A 16,018-nucleotide genomic window follows, 5' to 3' on the forward strand; every position below is an offset into this window, starting at 1 on the left:
TATATATATATATATATATATAATGGAATTCTGTGCCTCCAACAGAAAGAATGACATTGCACCATTTGTTAGGAAATGGAAAGACTTGGAAAAATTATATTAAGTGAAGTAAGCCAGGCCCAAAGCAACATAGGTCCCATGGTTTCTCTTATTTGCAATAACTAATATATGTCTGAGACAAGCAGAAAAGATCAGATTAGATGATATTAGGCAAAATGAATACCAAAATAAGGACACACTGTTATTTATTTCTTGCTATTTTTTCTAACACATTTGTAAGGTGATTTTTTTTTTTTGCTTTGTATGTCCCTCCCCTATGGTATAACCACTGTTTTCATTGTATTTGATGTTGGTATAATTTGTGGAGGGGAAGGGAAAAAACAATTGTTTAAATAGGGATACAGGTGTACCCATTGCACCAATGAAATGTACAAGATGCTATGTTGAAAACCGAACTTTACAATTTTGGCAGGGGGTGGGTTGTGGAGAGTGTAGTCGTGGAGATGGGAGGGCAGGGATGGTAAGGGAAAAACAAAGGAGGAGGCAACAATGCTTGATAGGAAATGTTCTCATTACCTTGCTCATGCAATTGTAACTGCTCTGTACCATATTTTCACAATAAAAAAAACTCATTAATAAAAAAAGAATCTCTGGACTCAGTTCTGCTATTTTTCTCTTAAGAACATTGCTAATTTTTCATTTTTATGGAAAATCTGATTTTTGATATGCCAGCCATCAGTATAAATAATGATAATCCCTTCAGTTCTGTCTGAAAAATCACTGGAAATAAATTAAAATGAATTTAAATAATATATTACTCTTGGGCTGGGAGTGGAGTGTGGCTTTGTTGTAGCGTGCTTGCCTAGCATTCCTTGAGTTCGATTCCTCAGTATCACACAAACAGAAAAAGTCAGAAGTAGTGCTATGTCTCAAGTGGCAGAGCACTATCCTTGGGCAAAAGGAGCCCAGGGTCAGTGCCCAGGCACTGAGTTCAAGCCCCAGGATTGGCCAAAAAAATCATAATATATGAATCTAGATGATTCTAAAATTTTTTTCAAGGAAATATGTATGCATTTCATTTTCTTTGGACTCTTCTTTTTTATGGTAAATCGTAAAAATAAAATTGCAGGTTTTATTTTATTTTCTGTAAAATATTATAAGCCATTCCATCCAAGACATGGGGCATACAGAGCACCTGAACTTGCCTAATAGACAGAAATGGCTCATTTTCAAGTTTTATAACATTATGGTTTAATATTTCCCTGCAGAGACTCTAATAGGCTTTGGCATGAGAAAAATATATGGAGTACTCTGATGGCTTTTATAGATTATTAACTGAATAGTGCTTATTTAAAATAATATACATTTCAGTACCCGAATGATATGCAAATATTAGAGACTTATTTTTATTAACAAACTGCTTGAATTTCTAGCACATTTATCATTTTCTTTCACAGTTCTGGTGTATAAACAGTTCATCTTTGTATACTTATTTGTTGTTGCTTAAGACAAAGAATATTGAGGCCATTAAAATTTCAATTCCTTCACCTGTTTCTGCATTTCTTTCAAATTAAATTCATTATTGTACCAAACGATTCATACAAAATATACAAAAATTAATTTAAAATATAAATTTAAACCCAGGCAATGTTGGCTCATGCTTGTAATTCTACCTAGGTTTGAGGCAAAGATTGGAAAATCACAATTCCAGTCCAGCTTGGGAAGAAAAATCTGGGATACTCCAACTCAATGGAGGGAAGTTGGACATGATAATATGTTCTATGATCTCAGCAGAAGGCTACAATAAGATGACCATTGTTGTTTTCCGAAATTATAATTCTATTTTTAGTTCTCAGAGTTGATCATTAATGAGAACAGTTTCATTACTGGGAGATCTATGTCCAAAAACCTGATTGCTTAGATAAAGTAGAAACTCCTAAACTCACAAAGAAAGAATCCAACTATTTTGTCAAATATATTAATTAATGAACTGATTCAACAATTAATAATAAAATCAAGTATAGATATTACTAAAAAGAAAAAGTACAGGTAAACATCTTTCAAGAACACAGATATAAATGCTCTCGTTAACAAAAAGAACTCACCAATCTATACAAATATTGTATTCTAGCTGAGTGGGGATTAAAATAGAGATCAAAACAGACATAAAATTTGAAGTCAATTCATCCAATCACCATATCACTTGAGTAAGCTAAACAACCCTAGCATCATATCAGTTGGCAAGGAAAACTAATTTGGCAAAACTCTCATGCCCATTCATGATAGAACACTGCAAATCTGAAAGTAGAAGTCTATTTTATCAAAATGCTAGGGACTGACGATCATATAGTAAACAGTATATTAAATGGTGAGGAAGTTTTATCCTTCAATTGCATGCATTTACAAATGTTCCATCTGTAATACATGATAAACAACAACCTCAATATGGATACTGATGGTAAAAAAGATTAAAAGCATAAGTCTAACATTAGAAGGAAAGTGGCCTAACAAAAGAATTCTTGTTGTGGAAGTGATTTCCCATAAGGGATGAATGTTCTGATATCGCTGCGCGTGCACACTACGATTAAATATGTAGGCCAATGGATGTTTCAGGATGGGAACTGGAGATTTTTTTCTTTTTTTTCTTTGTGAATAAATGAGAAGAAATCTGGAGTGACCTATGACAATGGATTGAAGTAGGAGGCAACATGGTCTAATGAGTTACTTAATACAAGATTATTTTATGTATATATACATGTATACATATATATGCATATTAGATTATATACATATATAATATATTATATCTAATCTAATCTATATAATATATATTATATATAATCTTACTCTACATACATATTTTGCCATGTCAGAAAAGAAATTTTGGATATAATGATTCCCAGAAGCAATAATTGAGACTAGTTCACACATTTTAATTTCTGAAAAGAAAGAACCAGGTCTCCTTGCATATCACAAATTGGTAACAAGAAAAATATAAGACTATCTAAGAACACCTTTTTGTGGCAGAAAGTACAGAAGTGCTAATGAAAATTTAAAAAAAGAATATAAAATAGTGTTATTGCTATTAGTAAAAAGAGCAGACAGCTTAAAACAGGACAGATGTTGCCAGATTTGAAACTGAAAAACAATAAAAATAAATTAGCTTTGAGTTATAAGCCAAAGTGAAAATTAACTTCTATGAACTCAAACTGTTATACACAATTTATCTAATAAATAAACTAGATAAAAAAGTCAAATCACTTTTGTAGAAAAGTTCCAAACATTTCCTCTGGATATTCTCAAGCATAAATCCATACCCTTTAAGGTTAAGCTACACAGAGTAATTTATTTCTAAAAACTGCAGCATAGAAAATAGATTTAAGAGAAAAACCTCAGCAACTTACCTTTGTCTTTAATCAATTCCATTTAACTTTAAGTAAAGTATTGATGTTCTATTTGGTTTCTCCCTAGGCAAATTCAAACTATATCTTAAAAGATGTTCCTCTAGTTTATATTCTATCCGAAAAAATATCTTTGAAGTACCTTTCACCTATTTGTTTTTGTCCTATTTCAATGTTAACAGATTTAAATAAATTTCACATTATTGTGTAGCTCTGGGTTTAAATGGCCTATTTTTGTTCATTTTTTCTATTCTCCATAAACATTCAGAAAATATAGTTGGAATTATTTCTGAGCATAGCACTGTGATTTCCAGGACTCATTTACCTTTTGAACTTTCTTTCCTGAGAACATTCCTATTTATTATCATTAGTAAAAATCAATTTCTTGAAGCTCATTTCTTTGATAAAGTACTTTCCTTTCTCTTCTCTGTTTATATTTAAGAAGTCCTTACTCAAAGGTTTCTCTCTCCACTCTTGAAAAATATCTGTATATCTTTATTACTACTTTATTATATATAAAACTTTTGCACTAAAGATTTTTTATCTTTGTATGATTCAGAGGGTATGATATTACAACCAGTTTCTAAATAAAATTGGTGTAACTTATTTATCTAAAAAGCATGTACTGAATGAAGATGCTGGTTGAGAAAAAAGAATTTCTTTTATGTGATAAATCGGCATTCTTTTCCTATTGATGCGTAAGACTTTGTCTGTGAGCAAACCACAATTTCAAAAATGCAGTGTGAGGGGCTGGGAAAGTGGCTCAGTGGTAGAGCGCTTGCCTTGCATGCATGAGGTCCTGGGTTCGATTTCTCTGCACCACATAAGCAAAAAGAAAAAAAGCCAGAAGTGGTGCTGTGGCTCAAGTGGTAGAGCACTAGCCTTGAGCTGAAGAGCTGAGGGATAGCGGCCAGGCCCAGAGTGCAAGCCCCACGACCAGACCCCCCCCCCAAAAAAAATGCAGTGTGAAACCAGGATGAGAATCATGAAAAAAATAGACTTCATTAATGTTGAAATCATCTACTCTACCAAAGAAATATGAAGAGGATGAGAAGACAAGTATAGTGTTTTAAAAAGATACATCTGACAGAAGACTTTTATCTAAGATATACAGAGTTTTTCTAAGTAAAATTAAAATAAAATCAATCAAAAAAACAAGTTTTTAAAAATCAGATTACCTTAACAGCTACATCACTGAAAAATATTAAAAAAATGCTTCTTCTAATAGCAATAGGAACAAAAATGGGCAAATTAGCCCACGTATGTGAGAATGTAAAACTTCATCAGGAAAAAGAAAGCTAAAATAATGAAATACAACTGAGATTTTATGAATAGTTCCCATCCAGTACAATAATAGCTGAACACAAGTACAGACAAGGCTGGGTTGCATCAAAAATTTCCATTTACTTAATATGGTCTTTTCCAAGTCTTTCCATTTTCTTACAAATGGGGCAGTGTCAATATTTCTGATGGAAGCATAGAATTTCATTTTGTATATATTTCACATTTTCTTGATCCATTCATCTACTGAGGGGCATTTGAATTGTTCCATATCTTACCTATGGTAAATAATGCTGTTATAAACATAGGTGTTCTGGTAGCTTTGGTATAGCTTTGTTTGTGATCATTTGAGTAAATGGCCAGAAGTGCGATTGCTAGGTCATAGGGGAGCTCTATGTGTAGTCTTTTGAGGAACCTCCATACCACTTTCCAAAGTGATTGGACAAGTTTATACTCTCACCAATACCAGCATCTATTGTTACTGGATTTTTTTTATTTTAGCCATTCTAACTGGGGTGAGGTGCAGTCTCAATGTAGTTTTGATTTGCCTTTCTTTTATGGCCAGAAATATTTAGCATTTCTTCATGCGTCTATTGGCCATTCTTATTTCCTCTTCAGAGAAGTCTCTTAAGTCTTTAGTCCACTTAATGATGGAGTTCTTTGAGGACTTGGGGGATGTAATTAATTTGGGAGATGTAATTTTTGGCCTCTAAGTATCTTTTAGATATGATGCCCTTGTTGAAGTAAGGAAGACAGGTCTGGCTGCTGCCATGTTGGCCACAAGGTGAATGGTAGGGTCTGGTATCTTGTCTTCATGCTGGGGGAAGAAAGCCCCCTGCCCATCATCTGCCTCCCAGGTAATAGGCATGCCCAGATCCCTGGAGGCAGGGTCTGGAACTGGGCTGGTAGCTTACTGAATATGTCAGTCCCAATACCTGGAACTGGGAATTTCCTGAGGATCTGCCCCCCCAGCACTGACCTATTTAGGCCCAGACCAACCTAGTCACTATTAGGCTATGCGTCTTTGTGATCCTGTCCTTTCTCCAGGCTCCTGGCTCATCTCCAGTCATCATGGCGTCCTAATTCACCTCTCCATTGAAGCTGAATTGGATTGTTGGTACTGCTTTTGTCATTTCTTTCCTCTTTAGCCTGTTTCTTAGGTGTGTTATGAGTATTTGCATGCTGCAGACCTTTGTAACAATGGGCGGCCTGCAGGCTATTAACTATATAATAAAAAATCCAATATTCTATATTTTAAAATGTGGCTTCTGGCTTCTAGGTCCCATGGTCTCCCTCATTTCTAATAATTAGTTTATTTCTAGGATAATCCTAGCATCTGAGCAGAATACCTCAATAGCTAGGTACATATGACCATTTAAGATGATAAGTGAAATGAACTCCAAGACATGTACACAAGTTATTTTTCTTTGCTTTTCATGTGCTTTGTAATTTATTTTTTCTTTTGTGTTTTGTTCCCAATGTTTTATCCCCTGTTGTCAATATATTTGAATTTGGTACCCTGGATATAGTTTATAGGTTTCTCTGAATTAGGGAAGGGAAGGGGACAAATAAATGGTGAGACAAAGGATAAAGGGGAAATGAATGCAACTGCAATACTCACAAGACAATATGTTGGAAATGACAATATGTTAGGGGGAGGGAAAGAGGGAGAAAAATGAGGTAGGTGTAACAAGTTTGAGAAGAAATGTACTTACTACCTTACTCACGTAACTGTAACCCCCCTGTACATCACCTTTAAAATTAAATTTTAAAAAATGAATTTCCTTTCATTCTGGAAGGAAAAGAGAATGGTTTAGTCCAGATGCCCTTAAATGGATGAAGAAAATGAATTCTATGCCTCCATCAGAAAATATGACACCACCCCATTTCTTAGGAAATGGAAAGACTTGAAAAAAATTATATTAAGTGAAATAAGGCAGGCCCAAAAACCATAGGTCCCATGGTTTCCCTTATGTGTAAAAATTAGTATAAATCTAGGACAAGCAAAATAGTTCAAAAGCTATATACATATGACCATATAAATTGATGCTAAGCAAAATGAGCCCCAAGATTGAGACACAAATGGGTTTTATCTTTCTTGCTGTGGTTTTTAATGTACTTACTATGTACCATGTGATACTTTTGTTTCTTTTTATGTTCTTCCCCCATGCTATAACCCCTGTTCTCACTGTATTTGATTTCAGTGCCCTGCATCTTGTATATACATGTTTTCAAATTTGGGGAGGTGAAAGGAAATAACAAAATGCTGAAATAAGGATAAAGGTTGATTCATTGTAACAATGAGATGTATAAGACATTATGTTGAAAATAAACTTTACAACTTGGGGGGAGTGTGGGGAGGGGAGAAGATGGGGAGGTGGAGAAGGAAGGGATGTTAGGGAAAAAACAAAGGAGTAGGAAACAATGTTCTGTAGGAAATGTACTCATTACCTTACTCATATAACTGTAACCCCTCTGTACAGTATTTTTACAATAAAAATATATACAGCAAAAAAAGAAGACAGATGGGTTTTTATTTACAAAAATCCTACATGTTCTTACCAAATAATTGAACAAGAGTTGTTGTAATTATTCAAAGATGTCGAAAGCTTAAATCTACACACAACAGTAAGTCTGCACATAGATGCTCATAGTAGCCTGATTAATAATTGCCAAAACTTGGAAACAACCAGTTCCTTATTAGGTAAATGGATAAAGTGTGTTGCATCCAGACAGAAGAGCATCATAGATCACTAAAAACAGAATGAACTATCACGTCATGAAAAGACATAGAAGATGTTACTAAGTGATGAAACATTAAAATCTAAAGAGGACATTTATTCTAAAAAGTTTCAATTGTATGACATTTTACAAAAAGAAAAACTATGGAAGCTGGGTTGAATACAGGAACAAGAGGAGAAGAACGTGTACAAAGTGATTTTAGTGAAGAGATTACACTGTATATGACATTGTATATAGAGTACCTATCCACAAGATTCACAGTATCAAGAATAAGCCCATTAATCTTCCATGACAAACAAAAATTAGAAGAATTCATTATCACTAAACCGCCATTACAAAGGATTGTGAAGGGAAGGATACATTCTGAAGAAAACTACCAAAATCAAAGGAATATATCAGACCAAAAAAAAAAACAAAAAAAATCACTAGAAGATCAATTTAGTAAACACAGGAAAAGGAAACAAAATAAAAGAAATCAAGAAAATGGCAAGAAACATAAGACATTTCTTTACAATAACCATAAACATTAATGGACTCAATTTTCCAATCAAATGAATAATAGCAGATTCGATCAAAAACCAGGATCTATCCAATGTTTTCATTTTGTTTTGGGTTATTTTTGAATTTATTTATGTTTCCACTAGTATAATAAATGTCTTTTAATATATTATCTGTATGTCACATTTATCGAATAAATAAAAGATATAAGTCTCTGATATTAGAGAAAAGAATTCAGATATAGACATTTGCACAAAATAACATACCTTTAAAAATAAAGAACAATCAAAGATGACATAAAGGAGTCAAGATAACTTATAATGGAAAACATCCCTACTGAAAAAGAAAAAAAAAGAAGAAAAAGAAGCACAGTCCCAAGCATCAGGTCTTTCTTTCCTCCATCACCTGCAAAAAAAATGAAAGAAAGAGAGAGAGAGAGAGAGAGAGAGAGAGAGAGAGAGAGAGAGAGAGAGAGAGAGAACCTATGGAAAAAATAAGCCCTAATGTAAACAAAGATCTGATAATGTGAGTGGAAGAAAATGGGTAGGAACAGGAATTTGGGAAATTCCTTAACCTTCCTTCAATTATTGCCAAAAACTAAAACTGCTCTAAAAATGACATTTAAAAATGAAATGGAGGTGTTTTCATATAGATCTTTTCATTACCAACTTCACATGCTACTTTTCATATTCCACCCTTTCCACATGTTTTCCAGAAAGTAATTAATTTATTTTTGTGGTATTGGGTTTGTTGATGCCCTAATGTTAATCTAACTCTGCTGGGGTGTCTTGCTGCCAAACCGGCCTTCAGAGATTTTTGTGAAACTTTCTTACACATATCAATGAATCATGGAAAAATGACTGTAGGTTCATTGCTTTGTATGTCTTGCACATTCTCCTACACTTACAAAAAGTAGTTCATCCATATCAGTAGTCCTGATATAAAATTGTACCAATAGAAACAGGGATTTATTTTTCCAGAAGTGAATGAAAGATGGGAAAAATTCAGTGTATGACAGACAGTATAACCAGGCAGCATGCGTTGACGAAAACCTGGGTGTAAACAAAAAAGATAAAATACCTTAAAAGTTAGAAGAACTAAACTTTATTAACAATTTTTTATAGAATGGCATTCATTTAAAATATTGCATTAAGATACTTAAATATTTGAATAAGCTAACTGAAGCCAGTATTTTCAAACTAGGTGGTGACATACCTAGAGTTGTGCATAGGGAAATAAATTTATCAATAACATATATAATTAATCCAAGAAAAATGTGGAAAAAGAAGAGGGAATGTTATGGAAATTATTCATAAAATCATTAATAATGGATCTAAACTAAGGAATGAGTTAGTATAACATTGTAACTTAGTAATGGCAAAGTTTATCAAGGTTTTGAGTCTAAAAGGAAAGAAATCAATGCATTCTTTGACATAATACAGGAGTTTAGACAGAAAATATACTTTTTAAAATGAAATTAAATTCTGAACAGATGAATTATAATGAAATTTGAGTTTAATTTAGGGATAATTCTTCAATATTGTTAATACATCAAATATTTTAAATGATTATGATTATTATACCAACAAAGATGAACTTCATGGAGTATTTCATATATGATTGCCACTGAACTAGGTACAATCTATGAAGTATAATAATGTGTAGTTTAACTTTACAGGAATGTGGCAGGGACAGTCTTACGTTTTCTGCAAGTCTAGTTTTATTTTTGTCTTCCTGGGTACATCGGAAGTCTGTTTTTAATTTTTTTTCCAAGTGCTTTGGCAGTTAGTTCAGGTTATTTTTATTTTATCTTAGCCTAGCCACAAATCTTTTTCCATGATCATGCATATTCCTCATGTTCCTTCTGCATGCTGTTGGAAGACCCATGTTTGTGATGGCAGCGCTACCATCTGAACCCCTACGTCAGAGCTTGGAAGAGAGCCACCCACGGGCCTCACCTCATGAGGGTTACAGGATGACGGGGACCTTAGAATGTGCATTACATGTGACAAGTAGGAAGCCAGACAACTCATTATAACATACATCCTAAGAGAAGTGGCTAACAAGCCAAAACAAACGAACAAAGCAAAAACTGTGACATTCAACTAGCAATTATTTGCCAGAAATAATATCATTATCTTGAAGATTTAAAATTTTTCTATGTGTGCAAACAATGGCAAAAAGTTGGACAACATGTGGTTGATAAGTCAGCTTAGGGACTGTGGCTAGAAAACACGAGGTAGCATAGAATACCTGGTTAGGTATGGCTTCTGTGAAGTGATTTAGAAAATGAAGTTGTGTAGGACATGTTAACGTGGACATACCAGCAGTGCATAGTCACACATGAGATAAATAATCATCTGAATTGAAAAATCCTTTCCTTGAAATCCAACGATGGAATATGAATATCCAAATTCTGGTAAATGCTTTAGCCCAGTAAGATGGTAAGATGTGTGTGTGTGTGTGTGTGTGTGTGTGTGTGTGTGTGTGTGTGTGTTTGTGAGAGAAAGAGAAGAAGGAAGAGGTGGGAGGAAGAGGGGAAGGCGGAAGGGAAGGAGGAGGAGGGGGGATGAGAAAGGAGGAGGAGGATGAGAAAGGAGGAGGAGGACGATGACGAGGATCCAAGAGAAGACATGACTAAGTTGGGAATTTCATGGGAATAAAGTAGCTGAACAATGCAAACCTGAGAAGTACAATGTGGAAAGAATTTTCTGTATGGTTTGTGTAAGTGCCATGACTAGAAACATCAAGTAAATGATGACAACCAAATCTGTGAAGGAAACTTTTTACTAAGGAAACTATTATTCTGAGATAAACGATCCACAGACTTTTGGGACCATTAGTAACCCAGTCCTCTATGTCATCTTTCAAGTTCAGGGCCCATCAGAAGAATGGTGTGCTCTTAAGGGATCATTTTTGATATGGCCAAAAAGAATAATGAATAAGGCAGAGTTAAGATCTTGGTTCTGGTGAATAATCGTCAGGAAAATTCCTCACAGAGAAAATTCTAATGTTCATTTTCATTGTGACCCATTAAATAACTTGTTAACAAAACTAAACCGGAGTTGTAATGATCAGAAATGTGAATTATTAAAAGAAGAAAAAATTGATACTAATCATTATCATTCTTAATTTTGGCTTATACATTAACGGAGCATCATTATCTTGTATGAGCAAACAATTTATTCAATTTCAAATTAATATGAATATACAGAAATAGAAATATACACACCATAAATGTATATCCACAGAAATACCCATGCACTCAAGTAAGATTAATGCTATATATAAACATGGTAAGAATTCTAACATAATTGTACAAGTTATTGTATTTGTCTCTTTTGTATGAAAGAGCAACCAAGTATTTCATTGACTTTCTATAATTAGTCTCTGTGATGAATAAACAAATTTCTTGTAGTAAATAGTATTTTTGGAAACAATGCTGATGATAGCAGAGGTTGAGATAAGAAATTCCCAGTTAGAATGGCAGGGAGCAAAAATTTATTGAATACAATATTACATACTCTGCTTCGTGTTAAATAACTTTCCTCATGATAATTAAATAAATTAATGATGCAATTTGTATTTAAATGATAGATAGGAATAGTATAAATTTGCATTGCTTTGCACAATTAAGTGATTGATTGAAATTTAATCTGATAATGTATAACTGAAAGAGGTACTGAGTTGACTCAACAGAAACATGACTCAAAATCCAAACCATCCAGAAGAAAACCAGGCCACTCACATTCAGAATTTATTTCACAGATCATTTTATAAGAAAGCTGAATTTATTATTCTGTATTTTCCTAATCAGCAACATTCTGTAGCCTAAAATTTAGATCAGAATAGTGCATATTAGTTTTCAACACAATTTTTTTAATGGATTAATCTTTTTAAGCATTGTGGAAAGTGTGATTTAGTTTACAGTATTCCATTTCATTTGGAAAGGTGCTGAGGTATATGAATTATTGTAGAAGCAATTACCAATGTGAAATATGAAATATGAATATTAGAAAATTATTGAAGGGATGTATTTTCAGATGATGCCTAACTTTATGAATAATCTTCTAATTCATTAGTCTAAATTCTTTTGGACATTGACTGCTAAAGTTAATAATGTGTAACTCTAATGATAGTATATGCAGTTAATAATATGTAACTCTAATTATAGTATATGCAGTTTGAACATAAGATGATTTGGAAGAAATTATATTAAAAAAAAAGTGGACTCAACAACAATTTTAAGCCTATGAGGTAATGTGATAAATAAGGTAGAGCACATATACTTTATAAGATGGCACTCTGGTTTTTTTTCAAAGAGATATAGTGACTCTCATCTCTGATAATATGTAAAATGTTCTCTCTATTCAAAACATCTGAAACATTTTCAGTTTAACCAACATAAATTCTTCATAGTCAAAATGTTTGAAACATTTTAAGTTTAACAAATAAATATAAGGTAATATTTCAAGATACACAAAATAAAACTATTACATATTGCTTTTCCTATCATTTTGAATAAAATACCATTTGCATACACTTTAATAAAATTACTGGATATTTTAGCAAATGTAACGGGAAAAATTTTCTATACTTTATAACATACCTATCATATTTCTGCATTTTTAATATTCCTCTAAGCTTTCCCTGTGTATTGTTTCATTTTACATTCATTTATATTACATTTTACAAAGCTTTTCATATTAATTGCCTTAAAGTCAGGTTTTTATATTTGAGAAGATTTGAAGATTTTGAGGATTAGGTGACATTATTCATTAAATTACTTAAAATTTTAAAATCATAACATGACAATATGACTACTTAATACAGATTGAACATCAACTAAATTTATATATAAATTTAATATAAATTCTAGAATTAAACAGGAAACATTTAAAAATTCTTGTGTGTGCTTCTGAAACAGGTTATCCTACAGGTCAATACTATTTGTTTTGAAAATGCATTAACAAAACATTTCTTTGTAATGATTTTGTATGAGTAAATATTATTAGAACATAATGTGATTTTAAAATAACCAAAATAAAATAAAAAATGAGAACTCTAATAATGCCATAAAAAATAGTGAAGATTTTTTTGGTATAGTTTGTCAGGTTTTAATGTTTTACTGCTCCATAATAAATGAACTGTTGGATAGCTGCTGAAACTCAATGATTTGCAGATGTTACCATTTTTTAATTGTTTATAGATACGTGTGTTCTGTCTTCCTATTTTATAATGTGCTGAGATCGTCTTTGATAACTTCAGCTAGTAGTCATCTTCAGCCAAATGTTGGGATTAGATGTTTCCATATGTCTAATTATTCTTAAATTCACATTGGCATTGTACCTATTATCTAGTTTTTATGGAAGAGAGAAGAAATCAAGAGACATGAACAGAAACATGCAATACTTTTTAAGATTTCTGCAGGTAAGAATGGATAATTTATATCCACAGAAGAAGACCAAATATGACATGATAGCATGTATATGACATGTATGATTTTTATCTCTAATTTAAATCCAGAGGTGCAGAGTTATAGGCTCTAATATGAAGCAAGGGGATATACTTTTGAAAAACCCCTAAAATTTGCTTATACTTAATATAAATGCTTTGTGTAAATATTTATGTATTAAAATATCAACCAAATAAAATCAATACAAGATATAATGAATAAAGCATAATATATAATAGATACTTTGTTGACTTCAACTGTTGTTTTCTCTGTAATTCAGACAGCCAACAAAGTGTGCAATGTTAATTCTTCTTTTTTTATTGTGAAAATACTGTACAGAGGGGTTACAATTACATGGGAAAGATAATGAGTACATTTCTTATCAAGCATTGTTGCCTCCTCCTTTGTTTCCCCTTCCCATCCCATCCTCCCCCTGCCTCCCCACACAACCCTCCCCCCCCACCAAAGTTGTAAAGTGCGTTTTTGACATAACGACTTATACGTCTCATTGTTGCAATGGGTCCACCTGTGTCCCTATTTAAATGATTTGTGTTTTTCCTTTCCCCTCCACAAATTATACCATCCTCAAATACAGTGAAAGCAGGGGTTATACTGTGGGGGAGGGACATAGAAAGCAACAAAAAAGTAATCTTATAAATGTGTTAGAAACAATCACATGAGGGGCTGGGAAGGTGGCTCAGTGGTAGAGCGCATGCCTTGCATGCCAGAGGCTCTGGGTTCGATTCCTCAGCACCACATAAGCAAAAAGAAAAAAGTCGGAAGTGGCGCTGTGGCGCTGTGGTAGAGCGCTAGCCTTGAGCTGAAGAGCTGAGGGACAGCGCCCAGGCACAGAGTTCAGGCCCCATGACCAGACCCAAAAAAAAAACAAAAAACAAGAAACAATCACATGAAAGAAAAAAAAAAAACATTTGAATAGGTATCTTAGGGTTCATTTGCCTAACATCAACTTATCTGACCTTTGCTGCTTGACTCAGATGTATACTAGATAATGCAAATAAGGGAAACCATGGGACCCTATGTTTCTTTGGGCCTGGTTTACTTCACTTAATATAATTTTTTCCAAGTCTTTCCATTTCCTGCTGGAGGCTAAACAAGCAACGTTAATTCTTATGCCATTGCAATAATAAATATTTTTTCAGAGGAAATGACTCCCTAGCATAGGACTGAGAAACCTTAGTAAGAAGTGGCCAAAGTGGGACTTAGATAATATAAACAATGAGCCAGCAACTCCTTAGGTTCAATCTTTTGATTACCTGGAGTCCTTTGAGAAACACTGGGAAAGCAACCCTAGGATTGTCTTAAGAAGACAAGGAGACTCTAATTTTTCTCTGTTACATACTCTGTATTGTTGAGGATCCTCCTGGCATAGCATTGCCCTGGTCATGGAGACAGACTCTCTTGTTACTAGGGAAACCTAAAGAAGCAGAAGAGAGAAATAAACAGAAATTTGTGTGTGGAAGTGTGCAAAGGTACACATAAACCAACATGGTCCACAGCAATTATGTTGATTTGTTAGTATCATCTGCCAGACTTGAAGTTTACATTATATATTTGCTTTGCCATCCAATATTTATTTATTATTATTGCCAATTCAGTCCAAAATGCTTGGAAAACAACAATCAACAAAAGCAAAATCCTCTTGTGGAAATTGTTAGCTCAGTAAGATGGATAGATCTTAAAAATAAGATCAATTTTTAACAAAAGTTTTATTCATGTTTTTGTGTCTTTTATGTTTTAATGTGCTCCCATTTCTGAGGTACTGCTATCATTCCAATTTGTGAATTTTCAAATTAAGAGACAAAGTTCCATATTTCCTAAAACTATTCTTAAGTTCTACAAGTAGATTTGGCTTTCTAGTTCAGTATGTTTTTACTTGTGTTCATCTCTAATAACTCTTACGGTGATCTTGGAAATTGTTTGACAGATACATGCATGTATGTTCATTGTAAGTATTCTTTCAAAGATTCAATCACTCAATTGATTAAAGAATAATCTCTGGAGGGGGGACCAAGATGGTGACTGGGCAGTAGGGAAATGCCACAGCTCTCTCCAACCAAAAAGAGAGTTCGAGTTCCAACGCTTAATCTCCCCAAGAGACTGACAACAACAAAAAGACGAACACTCAGAGAAAAACCAGAGGTGGAAAATAACAAAAAAAGAAAGAGAGGAAAAGAAGAATTTCAAAACAGAGAAGAGCGAAGACCCCTCCCCCAACCTTTACTGGCCGCGCGGCAGTGCGCCAAGCCGCCGGCCAGCTGGTCCGGCGGGGGCTGCCGGAGCCCCAGAGACACAGGGGGCCGCTTGCAGATCACCAGGTACCGGTTCGCAGAACAGCGGATTGCCAGGAACAGAGAAACCTACCAGCCGGGATTCTCCAAGAGGATCCCACCTCCACCCCTCACTCTCCACTGGAGCGGAGAGGCTCCATCCTGCCAAAGCCGCCCAGCACCAGCAGTGCGACAAAGGAACCTGTCGGCAGACCACCCTCCAGATCGTGATCGCGGCTGGGGCCGCCCAACCCAGCCCGCAACCACCCCAACTGAACTCGGATTGCAACAACAACTGACGACTTACACCACACAGAAACAACCAGCTCCAGGGTGAGTACTTCACAGGGGAC

The sequence above is a fragment of the Dipodomys ordii genome, unplaced genomic scaffold (genome assembly GCF_000151885.1).
Source record: "Dipodomys ordii isolate 6190 unplaced genomic scaffold, Dord_2.0 Scaffold48, whole genome shotgun sequence".
Lineage (NCBI taxonomy): Eukaryota > Metazoa > Chordata > Mammalia > Rodentia > Heteromyidae > Dipodomys > Dipodomys ordii.